Source organism: Protopterus annectens, chromosome 7.part1 (assembly GCF_019279795.1).
Source record: "Protopterus annectens isolate FY-2018-M chromosome 7.part1, PAN1.0, whole genome shotgun sequence".
Taxonomy (NCBI): Eukaryota; Metazoa; Chordata; order Ceratodontiformes; family Protopteridae; genus Protopterus; species Protopterus annectens.
In genome coordinates, this window is record NC_056740.1 from 391685308 (window position 1) to 391708871 (window position 23564).

The following is a 23564-nucleotide window of genomic DNA, read 5'->3' on the forward strand; positions in this document are numbered from 1 at the left end:
GAAAATAATACAGAATCCAGACAAATAGTTCAATTAAAGAGGAAAAGCACTGTAAACCCACCATTACACCCACAATTGAAAAACCTTGACATTATTTTGGAAAGAGAAATCAGGAAGGTTTTATCTGAGCACAAGATATTCCCAAATTTGTCTGTAACAGAAAGAGGAATACTGAATGAATTGAGAAACAACAAGAACATTAGAATTATGCACCCAGATAAAGGGGGTGGCACAGTACTGATGGATTTTATCATGTATGAATCCAAAATGAAGGACTTATTAAATGACACTGATAAATATTCACGAGCTTCCATCAATGAGGTTAATTTAGCACACTCAAAAGTCAAGTTATTACTCTACGACCTACTATTAGAGGGATCTATTAGTAATGACATTTATAACTTTTATTAAATTCACAGCCAAGGGTTCCATCTGTCTTTGGAATACCAAAGGTACACAAGGACCCAAATGATCCGCCACTTAGGCTCATTGTGGCATCTGAAGGGTCAGTTACAACCTCTTTAGCCAAATTTGTAGATGAGAAACTGAAGAAGTTGTCATATGATAGCCCAATAGTGCTGAAAGATTCATGGGATTTCCTTAGGTGTGTCAAACCTGAATTATACTCCCCAGATCTGGCCTTCGTCACTTTAGATGTTGTAGATCTGTTTGGATCTATCCCTCATGACATAGGGCTCCAGTGGTTTGAAGACAGTATGAGGGACAGTAAAATGTTTACAGTGAATGATTTTAGGAACTGTTTAACATTTATGGATATCATCCTTCATAACAATTTTATGTTTTTTCAGGGGGAATTTTTTCAACAGAAAAGGGGAGTAGCCCCCACGTATGCAAATTTAATTTTGTCCAGATGGGAACAACTGTACATATCAAACTGTCCTTTTATTGGTTGTTGGTCCTTGTACAAAAGGTTCTTGGATGACATAGTTATCTTTTGGACAGATACTTATCAAAAATTCACAGAATTTTTGTATTACATTAAAAACACAACAAACTTCTTGGACTTTAATCATACTTATAATACAGACAACCTTACCTATTTGGATGTTTGTATCAGGAAGAAATTAGTTGTGAATAAAGTGCTTGTGCTTACTTAAAGGGCTTGGTTTCTGACCTTCCTTTGGACACTCGTTGCAAGTCCTTTCTTAAACAATATAGGTTTTAGACAGGCAATTAGTGTACTAATGCTTTTAGATTTATTTCCTATGACAGTACATGTAAAAGTATTACTGACCTGCCTCACATCACATCCTCTCCAGGTGACTTCCATGGGCCTCCTGGTTCACGGCCCACTCACTTGCAGCTGTGGAGGACATATGAGGAATATTTAGCCATACCTATCCATGATATACATGAGCTGGCAATTATTACACACATAGTGGAGTGATACTTACACACAGCTGGGACATCCCCTTACATTCTAGCCACTTGGATCCACTGCTCCAAGAGGTCCCCCTTACGCCACTTCAGGTCAGCATAGTGATGCCTGACCTGCTCACCAGTTCGGGGTATGCCAGTGGCACTGGTGAGGTCACGGGCAGATGGTCCCAGGCTTCCGCCTTATATTGGGAACCCTGGTACTGGCCTTGCAGCAGTCTCTGCTCATGGTCTTTGACAAGGAGTCCTGCCATGACTTTGGACTCCTGGATGCACCAGTGCTGTGCCTGAAAGCGCACTCCCTCTACCCTTCCTGACAAGGTGCCTGCAAGGGGAAGCTACAACCAGTTATGAGATGTATTCCCGCCTGTTGGGTTTAAGTAGGGCCGATTTCCCACACTTTACTGTGATTTGCCAGTTTTGAAAAGGCTAGGCTATAGGCAAACCTGCTTACCTAAGGTTGGTATTGTTTAAAGGGGTATACCAATGGGCACCATGAGTTAGTTGGCATACACATTTCTTACATCTCCTAAGCTGGCCTGTGTAATGCTTAGTGTTGCTTACATTAGACTTTGCATTATATTTTCTTTTTGGCATTGATTTCTTATTCATTACATCTTATATATCTGCCTGGTATCCATTATTCCTGTGTATGTACACTGTATGGGGTCCTTGTGTTTTATTGGGGACTTCAACACTCTATTACAGTTACACCTCACTTCTGGGCTTACGGCACAGTTCACATATTTATGTTAAGTAGTGGGTTATGGAACATATGACTGTATACTGATTCCTTTCACAGGTTCAGTTTGATTTTACTATAGTGAGGACTTGTTTGGTGATACCTCATTCTTTTGTACTGCTGTGATGGCTTGGTGGTTAACTACTGTGACTAGAGTGTATAGGGTTCAAGACCTGCAAGGCTATTTATTTTGTTGTTGGGCAGAACAAGGACCATTAGATACAGTGTGATTAAGGCACCTTTGAGCAGTTGTAAGTGGGTTTGCTCAAGGGTAAGCAATGCTAACCTCAGGTTACATATGCTTACAGAGAGTTAGTTTCAAAATTGCTTAACCTGTGAGCGCATTGCTTACCCCCGTACAAACGGTCTTAAACTCACTTACTAGTGCTTAAATATGCTTACTACTGCTTATTGGTGCTTACACTTGCTTACTAGTGCTTACTCCTGCTTACAATTACACTGATTTGGACAGTTATATTGCATGATTCTTGGGAAGGTGGGGGATTTGGAAGCTGTTTGGAGTTATTATTCATTACACATTTTACCTTCCATTTGTATCCATGATTCCCGTCTCTCTCTCTCTCTCTCTCTCTCTCTCTATATATATATATATATATATATATACTGTATGGGGCATGTGTGCTTATCTGGGGACTTTGCAACATTATGACACTGACACCTCACATGTGCATTTAATGCAGTACTCCAGTTCACAAATATATGTTATTTAGTGGCTTATGCAACAAAACTATTGGTCATAATATGATTTGCCATGGAAAATGGAATGTGCAGTGGGACTCAAATCAGGAATGCCTGCTCATAAGGCAAATGCTCTGCCCACTACACTATTGCTATACTGCCACATTTGCATATATATTTTCCTTGTTATCCTCTTCAGTCATTTAAGCTGCATTTACCGTAGCTAAGAGATGGGCACACCTGCGCACCTACAGTTAGCTTTAATAGGATTTTTAATACAAAAAAGGATTTGTTCATTTTATTTGTATTTATTTGCTGTTGTACACGGGGAGGAATGTTGCTGGGGATATGCGGACACCTATAAGCGGTCTTGCTCATTTCTTTGGCCTTTCTGCTGTTCTTCATTGCGGTGGCATGTATATTCTGAGAGTTCTGCTCTCAGACATGCCCCCTGCACTCTTACACGCTCCATGTAAGATTAGGAGCTCAGGCAGCGCACCTTCATTAATATGCATGGCGTGCTGCCATCCTGCTCCTAAATGGCCATTTTTGTGCAGGACTAAGCTAGTCCTGCACGGCAGAATGGTAAATCCGAGGAGGGTAAGTGTACACTGTTCTGAGTGAACAGATAACACAGACATAACTCACACCTTCTTCCTCCTAATTTTAGTTTTCCTACTGATAATCTTGCAGCTTTAAATATTGCCAGGGATTCATAAAGGTTACCACAAAGTGTAGACTACTTGTACACAGTGTAATCTTTCTGAATGACTAGAAAGCATAAAAGGTGATATGAATTTTTTTGAATACATATAGTGCAGGCTTTATTGAATCTAGCCCTATATCTCTAGTAATGAATTAGTACCTATTCATACCTTACACCTTCTTATTCCTCCTTCTTTACTTCACTTCCTTATTTCAATCAATTTCTCTCCCTGAATCTCTGTCTGAATATACCATAAGCCTGTTTTCTTTCTTTCACTTCACATTTCATTTCCTGATTGTATTATACTAACATAAGAAATGTATTTTGTCCAAAAGAAAAAAATGAGAGAAAGGGAAGAACGAATGTGATAAAGGAAAGAGAAATCATAATCCATGGCTAGCATTCATTGTTGACCCATACATACCCAGCACCAAAACAATAATCTAAAGTCCATAGATTTAGTCCTGAGCATACTCATCAGTGCTGACTGCTGACCAATCAGCATGTCATCGATTCTGGAATGCACCACAATTTCCTAAATAAAAAGAAGGATGACCCTTGATAAGTTGCATTTCTACTAAAGCCAGCCAACCCAAGGAAAAAAGAACAGCATGTCATCCCTTTAACATATTAGCAGTGCAGGACTTTACTTTCTTATCACTGCTTTGATTTAATTTCAAAAGTAATATTTTCTTTTTTTCTGAAAGCCTGCTGCCTTTTGAACAGAGTAAAGGGATTTCACGACCCTTTCGAGGTGTTCACAGAGACTTGCTGTTCTGTCTGGCTGACTGGTTCTCTTGCTGCTGATGGTCTATATCCCAGTGCTGAGGTGCTTCTTTAACAAAAACTTTGAATAGCTCTTCTTGGTGCACCACCAGAGTCTTGGAATGATTTTGTGTTTCCTATGAAAGCAATTTTAAATGTGTTGGGTAAAGTATTTGAAAGCATGTAGGTAGCTCTCCTTTTCCTGGTTGGTAAAGAAAAGTCCTGGTCCAAATATATCCTTGTTTACCATGTTTCAGGGTGCAATACTGCCTACACAATGCTGCCATCACTTGTTCTTTTATGGAAAAGTTTCTAAACCTGGTGATGATTGGTCTGGGTGGCCTGAGTTTTTCCAAAGGAGGTTGCCAATAGGCTATGCACAACATTTCAATCATTATTAAATCCTTTTAGATCTTAATTCATCCAGAGATCAGTTATTTAATGGGCTGGGCACAGTCTCTGCCTTCCATGACTCTGTTATCTCAGTTTTATTTTGATATTCTTGTGACATATTGTATCTAAAAATTTGGCTAATTACACTACTGTATAGCCTATCTCCTACTGCCCTTCAGCTCAACATTCTTGTTAATTAGAGACTAAGGCACGTCTGACTGTTTTATTTAGATTTTGTTCCTTATCAGTTAACCATTGGTAATTATTTCAGGGTAATCTTATATTGATTTGTTTACTCCTTTTATCACATGCAGTATTGTCTAATAGGAAACTTCACTACCTTGACTTGTGAACTGGCCACTCATTTCTCCCACCATTGCTTTACATTCTGCTCCTGTATTTTCGTCATGAACTTCAGGCTGCAGAAGTGTCACATTTCTATTATTCTTCCATGTCCTTTGAAATATTGATTAATATGCTTGTTCCCAGGGCAGATTAAGTGCATCTTAGGCCCTGGGCAGCTTTCAAGCCATGTGCTCCTACACACCCTTTTTTGGGATCACACATAAATGTTCATATTCTTTTAAATTTACCTTTCTGATTTAAAACAATTCAAAATCCAGCCATTATGCTCCATCAGTGTCTATATCCATCAATTACAGCACCTTGACTGCATGCACCTCCAATGTCTGTAAATCCTATAAGCAGAGTACCTCTTTACCCCTTTTTAAGCGCAACCTGGATAACTGGATGGGAATCAGAAAATATACCCCTGGCATTCCAGCCATATAAAAAACCACCAAACAAGAGTCAAAACATACCAGACTACAAAGCCAGTGAAAAAAAATGCCACCAATCTTGTATTAAATATTCACACTGAATAACACTCTGGCGCCTCGGCACAGCCTTCCAGGAGTTACAAAATATGCCACACCATACATCCGTATATGTATACACATATATTCATTTAAATACAATTAATCAAACAATCATCTAATTAATCAACCATCAATTAAAATAATCATATATACATTTTAAAGAAACACTCTCCAGTTACATTCACTATTTAGACCTGCTGGGGATAATGTATTAAATTTTAAAATATATAAAGTCTCTTTATACAATAATTTCTTTTCCATTAACACTTCATCTGTTTCTGATATATGTTCCAAAATACAAGCTTTTAGCAGTGAAAAGTCACTGCTATGACAAGTAAAAAAATAAAAAGTTATAGGGCTCATAGCATTATTATTTTTTATGTCTCTAATATGTTCTTGCAACCATAACTTGAATATTCTTTTAGTTTCCCCTATATAAAATAAGTTACAGGGGTAAGGCAAAACATATACCACTGATTTAGTTATACATGAAAAGGCAGAAGTTGAACAGAATTTTACACCATTTATTTTTTCAAAACATTTGATGATGTTGGAACAAAGATTCCACCAGTGTCCCTGCTGGACAGGGACATGGGGTGCTGATTTGTCTAAACATGGGCTAAACTCTTGGCTAGGCTTATAAGGGCATCAAGGCCAATAACCTAGTAACCTCCTATGATCCTGCTATGATCCAATGGCCAAAGTATCTCAACGTGTTTACACAAAATGTATACCTTTCAACTGTCCAGATTTTGACAGAATGTCCAGATTTTTGCCTGATATTTTAGTCTGTTTCTGTGTGGTTTTCTGACAAATCACTGAGGTCTGAAGTCACTAAATAATGCATAAACACTTGAGTTTTAGACTTCATACCCTTCAGAAAATATGTGCTAATACAAATCATGTTATTTTAACACCTTTCTAAGTTTATAAGAGCAATATTTAAAAACCTGTCCCTATTTTGGACCATTGCCCCATCTCATTATTTTAGGCTTTGTTCAAATTTCTTGTGCTAAGTTATTGAGAGGTATGACACAAATACACACCAGTCCTACAAATACAGACTAATGACTGTTCAACCTGATCATGACAGCCAAGGTCAGCCATTCTCATCCACAGACAGCCCCCCTACCCAGCAATTATAGCCCTATTGTTGGTTGTGTACACCTCAGATGTCTGATACTGGTAAAAATCAAATTTATTTCACACAAATGTACACTAACCCTGCTTCTGTTTAAACTGAGCTAAGAAGAAGATAAATTACTTTCATCCACAGAAAGCACCCACCCAGCAGTTATAAACAAATTGCTGTGTACACTTCATCTGATTGTGATAATAGATAATACACCTCAGTTTCTTAACACAAGAATCATGGAGAATCAGGCACAAAACCAAAAAGTAAACTGGGGCAAAGGTCCAGAATTAGAGACAGATTTTTCTTCTATACTTAGAAAGTAGGTGCAATAACATTTTTTGTTGTCTTGCTTTAACATGCATCTTCTGAAGGATGTGATATCTGAAACTCAAATTTATATCATTATTTAGTGGCTACAGTCCTCAATGATTTTTCCAGAAACCACAAATGTTCTGAAAATACATAAAAATATGTGCAAAATCAGGCACATTCTGTGAAATCAGGGTAAGTTAAAAGTTATGTAATTTCCAATTTGTTTCATATAGCAAACATTAAAACAGTAGCCATAAGCATTCCAGCTTACTTAATGCAAGTGCACAAGTCCAACAAACTGACAAAGAACAAGTTACTTTCATCCACAAACATCATCATCCCCAACCAGCACAGCTATATTCACTTTGTTAGGTAAAAGTATAATTGTCAAGTAATCTCTTTTACAATCTTACTCCCCCGGATTTACTAATCTTCTGTGCAGGACTAGCTTAGTCCTGCACGGAAGCGGCCATTTAGGAGCAGGACGGCAGCACGCCATGCATATTAATGAAGGCTCACTGCCTGAGCTCCTAGTCTTACACGGAGCATGTAAGAGTGCAGGGGGTGTGTCTTAGAGCAGAGATCTCAGAATATACATGCCCATGCAATAAAGAGCAGCAGAAAGCCCAAATGAATGAGCGAGACTGCTCATAGGTGTCCACATACCCCCAGCAACATCCCCCCATGTGTACAACAGCAATAGTAAACACAAACAATATAAAAATACAAATTTATTTTTTTATGAAACTGATTACATCTAACTGTAGGTGCGGGGTTTGCCCAATGCTTAGCTATGGTGAATGCAGCTTAAATGGCTGAAGAGGATAAAAAGGAAGATATATGCAAATGAAGCAGTATAGCAATAGTGTAGTGGAAAGTGCATTCGTCTTATGAGCAGGCGTTCCTGGTTCGAGTCCCACTGCAGCACATTCAATTTTCCATGTCAAATCACTTTATGACCAATATTTTTAGTTGCATAACCTACTAAATAACATATATTTGTGAACTGGAGTACTGCATTAAATGCAGATGTGAGGTGTCAGTGTTATAATGTTGCAAAGTCCACAGAAAATCACATATGTTCCATACAGTATATGTACACAGGAATCAGGGATACAAATGGAAGGTAAAATGTGTAATGAATGATAACTCCAAACAGCTTCCAAATCCCCCACCTTCCCAAGAACCATTACACATTACTGTCTAAATTAGTGCAGTAGTAAGCAGGAGTAAGCACTAGTAAGCAAGTGTAAGCACTATTAAGCAGTAGTAAGTGGGAGTAAGCATATGTAAACACTAGTAAGTGGGTTTAAGCCCATTTGCATGGGGGTAAGCAATGTGCACACAGGCTAAGCAATTCTGAAGCCAACTCTCTGTAAGCATCATTAACCAGAGGTTAGCAGTGCTTACCTTCATGCAAACCCACACAAACCCACTTACAAGTGCTTAAAAGTGCCTTAATCACTCTGTATCCAACGGCCCTTGTTCTGCCCAGCAACAAAATGAATACACTTACAGCGCTTGAACCCAGGACCCTGTACACTAAAGTCACAACACTTAACCACTATGTCATGACCACTGTGAAGACAGCTGTTGTATTTCCAATATATTTGTCAATACACATATTGATTAGTATTGAACAATTGTCTTTACTACTACAATTGTGTAGTACTTGTTATTAATATGACTGTTGCATCACATATGTTGTTTTAACATAATGTACACATAGCAGATACATACAGTGAGATACATCTGGGAGAGTATACACAACCATGAGGTTTACACATGACGGGACTATGGATATATACATATAATAGGTTTATATATGTCTACATGTACATACACATGTATATTCATGCATATGTCTGTATACACATCTGTATAGTGCAACATATATATGGACATGTGTACATCTCTTCGTATGTACATATATGTATATATATATATATATATATATATATATATATATATATATATATATATATACACACACATATATACCCCGGGAACTACTGCCCCATTAGCCTAACGAGCCTGGTCTGCAAGGCCATGGAACGTATCATAATGGATCTTATACATAAAGACATTGGTAATCTCCAAACTCTGGACCCCACCCAGTTCAGGTTTGTAAAAGGCAGATCATGTATCCTAAACCTAATAGACTTTTTTGAAGCAGTCACCAAAGCTGTAGACGAGAGTAAGGTGGTTCACACAGCCTATCTAGATCTTGCCAAGGCTTTTAACACCATCCCCCATTCTGGAATTATAGATAAACTCACCCAACACAACCCAAATGAGACATAGCCCACAAACTCAGTGTGCCACTCAACCACAGCCCATAAGGCATAACAACGTACCCAACACTCTAGTCATAAGTGACTCTGTAGTCAGGCATACTGATGTTCCATTCACCAGGCTAAACAAGGAGAAAGTTACTGTCAGCTGCCTGTCAGGTGCCAGGATCCGCCACATAATGCATGCACTCAGGTCACTCCACAACAAGTACAAATATGACTGTCATTGTCCATGTTGGTGTGAATGACCCGAGACGTACCTCTCTGGACTACATGAAAAGAGACATGGAGGAGCTGTCCAGTCTTGTAGCCCAGGCAGGTATGACCCTAGCCCTGAGTAGCATCCTGCCATCACCCAGAATGATACGACAGTACTAGGAGAAAATGATTAACTTCAACAATTGGCTAAGCTTTTGGTGTCATTCTAAGGGGATCCAGTATCTGTCTGCCTGGGATGACATGATCGACAAACCACGATGCTTTGCCAGAGATGGCCTGCACCTGTCACCCCTTGGGATTCCGGATACTGGCTAAGGCTCTTGCCACTCCTATAGTGCCTTTTTTAGGCAAGGTACAAATTACAAATTCACCACCATAACAGGTAGAAGCAAGCAAAATCTGAGGGTAATGCTACTTAATGCTAGAAGTCTAAACCTCAAAAGGCACTCACTTGAGGCACTCCTTAAAATGGAAAACATTGACATCTGTGCAGTGACAGAGACCTGGTTCAAGGCTCCAGAGAGTACCCCTGCATTACCAGGTTATAATTCATACCACACCTTTTGGCCACCTAACCTGGACCGAAACACTAAAGGCGGAGGCATGTCCATATTCATTAAGGATATCCACATCTCCAGGCTAGTTGTTCAGCATAATGCATCCGAGATTATCCAAGTGCAACTAACTCTGGGCAAGACCGCAATCCAAATTGTAGCTTGCTACAGATCCCCCACCATGCCCCAGGATTCCTACTCCTCATTTCTTAATACACTGGAAAATATTAGGGTACAACCTAACACCCTAATAATGGGCGATTTCAACTACCCTACCATTAACTGGGAAAACTACTCATGTACCAACTCTTGTGCTCAACGTTTTCTGGAATTCATAAATTCTAATGCCATGGATCAACTTATCCACACCCCCACCAGGGGCAGCAATATCCTAGACCTGATTATTACCAACATGGGCAATCGGTGCTCCACACCAGAGGTCAATTCCTCGTCGGTCAGATCCAACCATAAGCTAATCACCATAGACATCCACATCCCTCCCCCACCCCCCCTATTAGGGAAACCACAGTAAAAAATTTCTCCAAAGCCAACTTCACACTTCTTAAGACAGAAGTGGAAAACTTCACAACACCCATGCTGATGGACAATAGAGGTATGACTGCTGAATCCTACACAAATGCACTTTATAAGCACTTACATGAGTGCATGGATCGTGCAATCCCTAACAGAACCAAGATGCTATCCTCCAAAAAAAGGAAGCCAATCTGGTGGTCCCCTGCCATAAACAAACTCTACAGCAGAAGAAAGAAACTGTTGCAAAAAAGAGTAAAATCCTATGATTGGAGAAACTCCCTGGTCAGCTTCATTAAGAAGCTGAGATCCCTCATAAAATCCTCCAAAGCTAGTTATGAAAACAAAATCACCACTGACTCTAAAGACAACCACAAAGCATTCTATAGCTATGTCAAGAATCTCAATGGCAACACTCAGATCTGCTCTGAGTTACAGCACAATGGCACTAAATATGCAGAACCAATGGATATTGCCAACATCCTGGCAGATAGGTTCAGTGCTAACTTTACCCCTCTGTCATCCCCTAAAGGGCCCATCTCTATACCAGAAGAATGCAAAGTTCCTGTAATCACAGCTGCACAGGTAAAAAACACACTATCCAAAGCCAAGAACACAGCATCCATGGGACCAGACAACATCCCAGGCTACATTCTACATGAACTACAGAAAAAACTGGCACCCCACCTAAGTACCATGTTCAATCATAGCCTCACCTCAGGCTATGTGCCCACTGAATGGCGCACAGTGACAGTTATCCCACTCCACAAAGGGGGAGCCACCACAGACCCCGGAAACTACCGCCCCATTAGCCTAACGAGCCTGGTCTGCAAGGCTATGGAGCATATCATCATGGAACTTATAAACAATGACATTGGTAATCTCCAAACTCAGGACCCCACCCAGTTTGGGTTTGTAAAAGGCAGAACATGTCTCCTAAACCTGATAGACTTCTTTGAAGCAGTCACCAAAGCCATAGATGAGGGTAAGGTGGTTCACACAGCCTATCTAGATCTCGCCAAGGCTTTCAACACCATCCCTCACTCTGGAATTATAGATAAACTCACTAAACTAGGTATAAATCCCTATGTCACAAGATGGGTTGCCAACTGGCTCACTGACTGAACCCACACTGTGAAACTAGCAGACTCCAAATCCAGCTTCAGATCAGTGACAAGTGGAGTACCACAGGGTTCAATCCTGGGTCCTCTCCTGTTTGGTATCTACTTCTCTGAAGTACAGGCTAACACAGAAGGTCTTTGGCTAACAAAGTTCACAGATGACTGCAAACTAGGAGCCATAATAAAAACTCCTAACAATGTGGACATCCTACAAAAGGGCCTCACTGAGACAGATGCCTGGTGTCAAAGCCATGGACTCAAGCTCAATGTCAAAAAGTGCATTGGCATTCTTCCGGTATAGAGACGGGCCCTTTAGGTGGTGAGAGAGGGGTAAAGTTATCACTGAAGCTATCTGCCAGGATGTTGGCAATATCAGTTGGTTCTGTATATTTAGTGGCATTGTGCTGCAACTCAGAGCAGATCTGAGTGTTGCCATTGAGATTCTTGACATAGCTATAGAATGCTTTGTGGTTGTCTTTAGAATCAGTGGCGATTTTGTTTTCGTAACTAGCTTTGGAGGATTTTATGAGGGATCTCAGCTTCTTGCTGAGGCTGACCACTGAGTTCCTCCAATCATGGGATTTTACTCTTTTTTGCAACAGTTTCTTTCTTCTATTGTAGAGTTTGTTTATGGCAGGGGACCACCAGTTTGGCTTCATTTTTTGGAGGATAGCATCTTGGTTCTGTTAGGGATTGCACGATCCACCATGCACTTGTGTAAGTGCTTATAAAGTTCATTTGTATAGGATTCAGCAGTCATACCTCTATTGTCCGTCAGCATGGGTGTCGTGAAGTTTGCCACTTCTGCCTTAAGAAGCATGAAGTTGGCTTTGGAGAAATTTTTTATGGTGGTTTCCCTAATGTGGGGGGGGGGTGGGATGTGGATGTCTAGGGTGATTAGCTTGTGGTTGGATCTGACCAACGAGGAATTGACCTCTGATATGGAACACCAGTTGCCCATGTTGGTAATGACCAGGTCTAGGATATTGCTGCCCCTGGTGGGGGTGTGGATAAATTGATCCAAGGTGTTGGAATTTATGAATTTTAGAAAATGTTGAGCACAAGTGTTGGTACAGGAGTGGTTTTCCCTGTTAAGGGTGGGGTAGTTGAAATCATCCATTATTAGGGTGTTAGGTTGTACCCTAATATTTTCCAGTGTATCAAGAAATGAGGAGTGAGAATCTTGGGGCATGGTGGGGGATCTGTAGTAAGCTACAATTTGGATTGCGGTCTTGCCCAGAGTTAATTGCACTTGGATAATCTCGGATGCATTATGCTGAGCAACTAGCCTGGAGGTGTGGATATCCATAATGAATATGGACATGCCTCCGCCTTTAGTGTTTCAGTCCAGGTTAGGTGGCCGAAAGGTGTGGTATGAATTATAGCCTGGGAATGCAGGGGTGCCCTCTGGAGCCTTGAACCAGGTCTCTGTCACTGCACAGATGTTGATGTTCTCCATTTTAATGAGTGCCTCAAGTGAGTGCCTTTTGAGGTTTAGACTTCTAGCATTAAGTAGCATTACTGTCAGATTTTGCTTGGCAAGAGCCTTAGCCAGTATCTGGAATCCCAGGGGTGACAGGTGCAGGCCATCTCTGGCAAAGCATTGTGGCTTGTCGATCATGTCATCCCAGGCAGACAGATACTGGATCCCCTTAGAATGACACCAGAAGCTTAGCCAATTGTTGAAGTCAATCATTTTGTCCTTGTACTGTGGTATAATTCTGGGTGATGGCAGGATGCTACTCAGGGCTAGGGTCATACCTGCCTGGGCTAAAAGATCAGACAGCTCCTCCATGTCCCTTTTCATGTAGTCCAAGGAGGTACGTCTCAGGTCATTCATACCAACATGGATGATGACAGAGTCATATTTGTACTTGTTGTGGAGTGACCTGTGTGCATGCGTTATGTGGTGGATCCTGGCACCTGACAGGCAGCTGACAGTAACTTTCTCCTTGTTTAGCCTGGTGAGTGGAACATCAGTGTGCCTGACTATAGAGTCACCTATGACTAGAGTGTTGGGTACACACACTAACCCCATATATGCTTGGCCACTACACAGTGTGGTCTGATGCCTGTCTGTGGTATGGGACATGTGTGTGTTTGGCCCTACAAACATGTGAGCTGATAAGGTAACATACAGTGGAGCAGCATGTAACATCAGATAGAACAGGACCAAGAACAATGACATCTACCACAGTCTGTACACAGGCCAGGGTACATATTCACAATACACACACTATCGACAATCACCATAAGTACACATGCCTCAGTACTGTACACACAACCACAGTATGCCCAGGTTATGTCCTCAAAGAGAACCCCCACTATACATAACGTGTCACAGTCTGATATCCCACTGGCTTGTTATCAGATATGATGTCAATAAATTATGGTGTACAGGACATATGCACCTCTTACTGCATGACATGTGTACATAGGTTGACAGAGTTGTGGCTGGCGGCAAAACCACAGGGCCAATATTGACATGTTGCTGTGATGACCTCATACATTTACTGTTGTAACAGGGTTTTCTGCAACATATGTCCTATGAGGAATATGAGGTCAGTAACACTCATGTATGTCACCATGTACTGTCTGCAATCCTCACACTATGCTTCTGCAGTTCACAGATAGGTGCTCTGTGGGTAACACAAGAAACAAAAGGCACCACACACTGTCCATTCAGCAGATGACCCTACAGATGGGGGTTTCCTCAGAAACATAGCACTGTCATGACAGGCATTAAAACATGTAGAACAGCCATATCCGCACACACCCTGTTAAAACAACATTACTCCAAATGCAGAACAGCAGCACTTACATTCTGTAGTCAGGTCAGGCACATCCCCCTCCTGTGTGTTGGCCTGTTTCCATAGTGTATGTTGTTAGAGGTAAATCCCCAATCCATCTGTGATGCTGTTTGCCAAAGAACAGATCTAGGTCCTGCTCACAGTGAATGAAAAAGCCCAACACCAACATGATGTTCCTAGATATTGGAGTGTGTTTCCATGCAATTGGCTATGGGAATGTTACCACAGCTGTTCCACATGCAATCAGCAAGAGGAGGGCTGCAATTCATGTAGAGGCCATCAGCTGATCATGAGCATCACTTACAAAACACAAGCTGCTGACTAAGCAAAGCAGGTGTAAGTCTCCACATCCACCAGAGAGGGAGTGAGAGAGGCAGAGTCAAAGATAATTCAGGGTGGGGTGGGAGAGTAAAACTTAAGCATATTTGTGTCACACACCTACCAGTACAGGGTATCAAACCCCTGACTGACTATGTATTACTATCACATATCTATGCAGTTATTGTATGCACCACATAGATTACATGTTGAGGAGCTCTCCAAACATATATGTGATGGTGAGTGACATCTGCAACAGTGATATTGTAGCTATACGGTAGGTGTAGTACACTTGCCTGTCCACATGAACAGGTGTCAGCATCAACACAGCCACACTCTCTTAGGGACCCACACAAATTGACACACTTGGCAGGGTCAGGAATACAACTCCTCACTAGTTAGTTTGCCACAGTACAGTACTGTGCAGGTATCACATGCACCACAGGGGTTATCCGGAGGTTATATGGGCAAAGGGTATGTGGAGGTGTCTGACATCAGACTGCATGCTTCAATATACAAACGGGAGTTGTAGTGAGTGTGAATGTGGTCATAAGCATCATACACCATGCACACAGACACAGGGTGCCAGTACTGACATGCATGGGTGCATTGTTTCACGGGTGTGTAGTGGTCAACTGTGCCAGACAACTATACAAGGCTAGGTGATGGGTATACCTTGGCATCAGGCCACATAACAATGGTCTGCAGTGTGGCTCAGGGGTGTAGTGTCTGGATTGGCCCACACAGGTGGGTATTGTATTCACCATCCAGTCACCTGGGTAACTATTGTGTGTGGCCATTGCTGTGCATTGTTTGCCATGTATCTGTTCTTTAGTCCCTGATATGGACGGTGTCTGGGATGTGCACATGTTCCACATGCATGTACAGTGACATGTGGAACTGTACCTGAGGTGTCTGGCCCATGTTGTGTACACAGATTGTTATCATGAGATGTGTCAGTCCTGGCCTCATATTGCAGGAACTGGTAATGGACAGCAAGTTGACTTTGCACCTATATTGATAGCATGATACAGGTATTCTCTGGTGTCAGTGGCATCTGTCCATACAGGGCATGTGTTTAAGGCATGGTATGTCCTTTGTGGGTCACCTTTGATGGCACCACAGGTGTGGCAGGTGTCCAGTGGGGAACATAGTGAAGGTGCACTGTCTGCATGTACGTGCCTATTGGACTGAAGGACAGGGTGCCATGCCCTCTGTAGTCCACTGCAATCACACCATGGTTACTATCGCTGGGCAATATGCAGGGTACTACCAACATAGCAGTTGTTGCCTAGGCAAATGTGTTTGTGTATGAGACATGGGTTGAGAGTGTTCTCTGGGTAAGACAAGGGTTGCTAACTTTGTTCACCAGGCCTTGATGTCACATGTAGGGGTATGGATTTGCACCCCAGCCTCCCAGCTATTTCAGATCTGTTATCCTTGTAAGGTGGACATTGTGACATATACTAGGGCCACCATATAAGAAATTTGCAAAATCCACTCCACAATGACTCTAGTTGTTACACACTCACAGCCACCTCCACACAGGATACAAATGACAAACACAGACACAGAGACACACACCTGCCATGTCTGGGATTAGAACTCCTACCTAACTAGTTTATTACACTACAGCACTATGCAGTTATAGGGTGCGCCATGGGGATTACAGGAGTACTCCTTCCCCAAAGGTGTATTTCACAGTGAATGACATCAGCAGGTTTGCCAAAAAAGGGCATTTGATCTGTAGTGAGTGTGACTAGTCTAAAAAGCATTGCTCCCTACTCAAACAAAGTAACACACATACAAACATCCACACTTGCTACAGATGGGACTAGAACCCCTACCAGAGTTCTATATCTCACGACAGCATTATGCTGTTATAGGTTGCACCACAGAGATTACTGGGCTACACCTTTCCCAAAGGTGTATTTCACAGTGAATGACATCAGCAGCCTTGCCAAAGTAGGGCATTCAATTTGTAGTGTGTGTGACTAGCCTAAAAAGCATTGTTTCCTACACACACACACACACACACACACACACACACACACACACACACACACACACACACAAGCATCCACACTTGCCATGTGTGTGCCTAGAATCCCTACCAGAGTTCTATATCATACTACGCTGTTATAGGACATGCCACAGAGATTACTGGGCTACACCTTTCCCAAAGGTGTATTCCACAGTGAATGACATCAACAGCCATGCCAAAGTAGGGCATTTGAATTGTAGTGAGTGTGTCTAGCCTAAAAAACATTTCTCCCTGCACAGACAGAGACACACACACACACAGTTGTGAAGTCTGGGATTAGAACTCCTACCTAGCTAATCACACTACACCAGTATGCAGTTATAGGATGCATCACGGACATTACTGGGCTACATCTTTCCCAAAGGTATATTTTACACTGAATGACATCAGCAGCCTTGCCAAAGTAGGGCATTTGAATTGTAGTGAGTGTGACTAGCCTAAAAAGCATTTCTCTCTACACAGACAGAAACACACACACACATAATTGCCATGTCTGGGATTAGAACTCCTACCTAACTAGTCTGTCATACTACAGCAGTATGCAATTATAGGGCTACATCTTTCCCAAAGGTGTATTTCACAGTGAATAACATCAATAGCCTTGCCAAAGTAGGGCATTTGAATTGTAGTAAGTGTGACTAGCCTAAAAAGCATTTCTTTCTACACAGACAGAGAGACACACACACAGTTGTCATGTCTGGGATTAGAACTCCTACCTAACTAGTTTATCACACTACAACAGTACACAGTTATAGGATACACCATGGAGATTATTGGGCTATATCTTCCCCAAAGGTGTATTTCACAGTGAATGACATCAGCAGCCTTGCCAAAGTAGGGCATTTGAATTGTAGTGAGCGTGACTAGCCTAAAAAGGCATTGTTCCCTACACAGAAAGAGACACACACAGATGCCATGTTTGGGATTAGAACTCCTACCTCACTAGTTTATCACACTCCGGCAGTACGCAGTTATAAGACACTCCACAGAGATTACTGAGCTACATTCTTCCCAAAGGTGTATTTCACAGTGAATGACATCAGCAGCCTTGCCAAAGTAGGGCATTTGAATTGTAGTGAGTGTGACTAGCCTAAAAAGCATCACTCCCTACACAAACAGGGACACACACACAAACAAGCACGCAGTTGCCATCTCTGGTATTAGAACACCTACCTAACTAACTTATTACACTATAGCATTACTCGGTTTTAGGATGCACCACAGATTACAGGGCTACTCCATTCCCAATGGTGTATTTCAAAGTGGATGACCTCAGCAGGCTTGCCATAGTAGGGCTATGGGGAGGGCAGTGTGTGTGCATGGGCCATAACCCATTCATCTAGAGGTTGACACACCACATGCGGACACACGCAGGGTTATATTTCACAGGTACGTGTATACAGCTGCTAGATAACTACTGCCTTGTGCAGTCATGTTGCACAGCTAGCACTTGCACCACATAGTCTGTAATGCTGACAGATACTGGTGGCTAATGTCTACAGTGAGTGACATTTACACATCATGTGGTTGTAGCCTTTTGGCTGTGTGCTGGGTGGGACAGACCTCATGATGGATGGCTCCTTGTCACAGTCACTCTCTTCCACACATCTATGTATGCCTGCATTTGGCTTATTATAGTGTGTTGTCCTTGGATATATGTCTATATTCCTATCCACTTTGTGTGCAAAGCATGACTGGTGCATACTGAGGAGTGTATGCACTAACATCTGCAACTGTCAGATATGTATGGTCCACTGTTGTTTGCAGAAATGGGCTTCATTTGTTTAAGTGTGTGAGCATGCCCAGTATGCCCTTCTGTATTGAATGTGTGGATCCATTCCAGGTAGTTTGTAGTCCAGTGCAGACCTTTGTGTTGTACACCTACAGGTAGCAATCTGTTTCTGCAGGGTAGCCGTAGATCATTTGGCAATAGGGGGACAAACTGTGCAGGGAACAGTGTGTACTGTAGGTGATTGTGTCTGTGCTGCTTCTGCTACATGGTACTGCTGTTAGCAGAGATATTCAGATGTGTACTGTTATACACTGTGATGTTTTATGTCCTCATGTACTGTCAGGTGGACATTCTGCAGCTGTGTCCGGTATTGTGGGCAGACGCCTATATATTCATGGTAAGTTATGCCATTCCAGAGGGGGAGCTGCAGACACTTGTTGCTGGGTCTGTTTATCCAGTTCAGCACCTTGGTACAGTGCTGGCAGAGGATCCCATACTTGTACATCCATCGACATGACAGTATGGCCTTATCTTGCTGTGGCAAAACCTCACCGCTATACAGATTCACACAGGTTACCCAGAGGCAGGGGCCATGAGTCAGGACATTACCTGTATTGTGGTATACGGGCAGGTATGTAGCCACCCATTTATGTGTTTGCAGTGAGGGATAGTGTGTGCACAGCTGTGTGTCGGACCTTGCACATTCCATGCTGCCCATTTCCCCTGTTATTCTATTCTCTTCCATACATTATGCATACATTCTCTGATACTTTCCCTAAGGTTATCACCTCATCACAGATGGTTTTTGATGGTGGTCCACAGTTCATGCAGTGAGACATGGTGGACATGTTACTGTGGTTTGTCCACATGGACTTGCATATGACTTATGTGGGGTGTGTTATGTTGTTATTTGGGTGTCCATGACATAACATGCATTGGCAGTACTTGTGAGACACAGGCCTTTGGCAGAGGGCTGTAAGCCATTTGGTATTGATGCACGCCAGCTGTGGCAGGCCATTGCATTCTGTCAGTCCTACAGTGTCACACCACTATACAATATATTCCCCTGTGTTGACAGGGTAGGCGTGCTAGGTGCTTATACCAATACTTTCTATCAGTCTTGATCAGGTGGTGTGGATGCTGGCAGGGTGCTACCTACAGCTAGGGAGACACCTGCATGGGACACCTGCACTGCATGCTGCATTTTTTCCCTGTTGCCATATACAGGTGGGGTCATATTGCATCCATTCCCCACAGCAGGGATACGACCAGAGAGGTACCTGTGGGTGGTGTTTGGGTGTGCTGGGTGCATGTGTGCTATGGACACTACTTGCATCTGATACACAAATATGCATGGGGCATTCCAGTTATGCTGGCATGTGTAGGTGCATCAACTGTTTCCGAATACATCAGTCCTACCACCTTTGTGATCTGCAAGTGTTCGGGCAGACGACACCAGTATCCCCTACAACAGGCCCAGATAATGTGATGCATACCTGAATGTACGATTTCAAGGGTGTGTCCATTTCACAGTTACACACTATATACTGTATGTTTGGGGTACTTTCCCCTATGTACTGCTTGTATATATAGCGCAACAGCCATGCCATGTCAATATTTCAGATGGTGACACATATTACCACCATACATTTACAATGGCTTACTGCTAGCATGTGTTATACTGGTGGAATTGTCTTTGGCACTGCAGTTGTATGAACTTGGCCCTGTCATCAGCAGTAGTGGGCAATGGCCACCAGGTCATACCTCAACATGCATACATACTGACCACTCTCACACAACATGAAACACACACCAACCTAACACACACATTCCTGCATATTGTGCAAATGCTACAATCTATACTGTGCACCTTGGCCACCTCTGGGCATCTGTGCTCCACTGGCATTATACCTACACATACATGTTACTACATTTCTACATAGGACTGGGGGGGGGCACACCTGACTGTTGCTACATGTCTACATAGGATATGGGGGGGGGCAAACCTGACTGTTTCTACATTGCTACACAATATTGGGGGAGCACACCTGACTGTCACTACATTTCTACATATGACTGGGGGGGCACAACTTACTGTTACAATGTGTGTACATCGGATTGGGGGGGCACACCAGACCAGTACTACATTTCTACATAGGATTGGGGGGGGCACACCTGACAGTTACTACATGTCTAAGTAGTGTTGGGGGGGCAAACCTGACTGTTACTACTTGTCTACATGAGATTGGGGGGGCACACCTGACTGTTACTACATGTCTGCATAAGATTGGGGGGTGCACACCTGACTGTTACTACTGTCTACATAGAATTCGGGGGGCACACCTGACTGTTTCTACATTGCTACACAGGATTGTAGGGGCACACCTGACACTAGTACACATTTGCTATGACTGTACTGATATGTCAGGTACTCCATTTCATTATGTTTTCTAACCTATCATAGGTTCATAGGTTCATAGTAGGCTATCTGCCCTAGGGCATTTATAAGCCTAGCCAGAATGTGTTTGGCTTTCACCACCCATTTTAAATTTATTTTGCTATGCCCTTTTTTGAGGTTAGTATACTGTGCCTCTGTCTAACAGTGACACAGAAGTGATACCCGGGGTAAACCTACGATCTCCAATCCACTCATCAAGATTCCTCTTGAAGAGAGTCAATGAGGGACTCTGCCTAACCTGGACTGGGATTTTATTCCAGAGTGAAGGGAGCCTCTGGGTTATGAATCTGTCCCTCCAGCATGTCCTATTTATTTCAGTGCTGAGGTTCAAGTCTCTCCAGCTGTAGCTTGATGGGATTTGGATTTTTGAGGTGCAGCATGTCCATTAATTCTGGGTTGACATGGCTTTATACGCCAGGCACAGATCGCATCTGAACAGGCGGTATGCCACTGAGTAGAACTGGAGTTTCTTTAACCGGCAGCATATGGCATCTGTTTGAGCCTTTGATCCTCTTGGTGAGGTACTTTTGGGGTCTTTCCAGTTGCTGCAGGTGTCTGATAAGGTACATCCCAAAAGGGCATTGTACTCAATTATGGGCCTGATGAGGGATGAGTAAAGAGGCACGATGACCTCCCTGATCAAGATGTGATTCCCTTCATGATTAGGTGGACTATATAAAATGTTTTTCTAACCACTTTGGCCACGTGGTTGTCAAATGAGAGATTGCTATCAACTTGGGTCCCCAGGTCCCTAATTACTTCTTCTGTACTTAATGGATTACCACCTATGTGGTAATTTGTGGCCACTTTGTTTTGCCAAAGGGGATGACTATACACTTTTTGGCATTTAGCTTGAGGCCATGGCACTGGCACCAGTTGTCGGTTTCTATGAGGCCCTTTGGAGGATGCTTGTGTCGGCCGGAGAGTCAATTATGGCACCCAGTTTGCAGTCATCTGCGAACTTGGTCAGCCACAGTCCTTCCGTGTTGGCCTGTACCTCCGAGAAATATATACCGAACAAGAGAGGTCCCAGGACTGAGCCTTGTGGGACACCACTTGTAACTGGTTTGGAGTCTGACATGGCTCCAACAATTCTAACCATGTGGGTTCTGTCCTTGAGCCAGTTTGCAATCCATCTAGTGACATAGGGGTTTATATTTAAGCTGGTGAGCTTATCTATAATGCCCGAGTGGGGTATTGTATCGAAGGCTTTTGCAAGGTCCAGGTAGGCTGTGTGGACCACCTTCCCCTCGTCAATGGCCTTGGTGACTGTTTCAAAGAAATCAACCAGGTTTAAGAGGCAGGATCTGCCATTAACAAAGCCGAACTGGGTAAGATCCAGTGTCTGTAGGTCCCCAATATCTTTATTTATGAAGTCCATGATGATCCTTTCCATAGCTTTGCAGACCAAGCTAGTCAGGCTTATGGGGCGATAGTTTCCAGGATCCGTTGAGGCACCACCTTTATGGAGAGGGACCACTGTTGCTGTACGCCACTCTTTGGGCACATATCCTGTAGTAAGGCTGAGATTGAGCAGTAGTTTTATGTTTGGGTTTAGCTCTTCTTGGAGTTCATGTAGGACGCAGCCTGGGACACCGTCTGGTCCCATTGATGCTGTGTTTTTTGCTTTGGAGAGGGCAGCTCTTACCTGAGCATCTGAGATGTCAGGGGGGCAGCACTCTGCTGGGATAGATATTTGCTCTTTTGGTGGGGAGGGGGGACAGAAGTTTGCGCTGAACCTGTCAGCTAGGATGTTGGCAATGTCTGTGGGTTCACTGTATTTTTTGTCATTTTGGACTAATTCTGAGCATATCTGGGAATTACCACCCAGGTTCCCTAACATAACTAAAGAAAGCCTTGTGATTATTCTTAGTGTCCTGTGCAATTTTTCTCTCGAAGCTGGCCTTAGACAATTTTATGAGTGCCCGTAGTTTTTTGCTAATACTGATCAGTGATGCCTTCCCTTTTGGGGATTTTGCTCTATCATTTAGTAGCTTCCTCCTTCTATTGTATAGTTTATTTATGGCTGGGGTCCACCAGACAGGACGTCTGCCTTTGGAGGACTGGGTCTTGGTTTTATTTGGGATCGCATGATCCATGCATTCCTGAAAGTGTTCATAGAATGCGTTTATAAAGGATTCTGCGGTCTGGGCCGTATTTTCCACAGGCCCGGGGGCTTTGAAGGATTCCACCTCGGTTTTGAGGAGTGTGAAATTTGCTTTAGAGAAGTTTTTCACTGTGGTTTTCTGGGCAGGGGGTGGGATCGGGATGTGAATATCCAGTGAGATTAGTTTATGGTCTGACTAGAGGCATGGCAGTGTACTACAGGTCCTACATTTCATTGACCTACATATTAGTTCCTGACTTCCTACCCTTCAGAACTAACATCCTACTGACTGACCTGATGTAGTCTGTCTGTATAGGCCTGGAGGGAGGTTACCCATAGGCATCATTC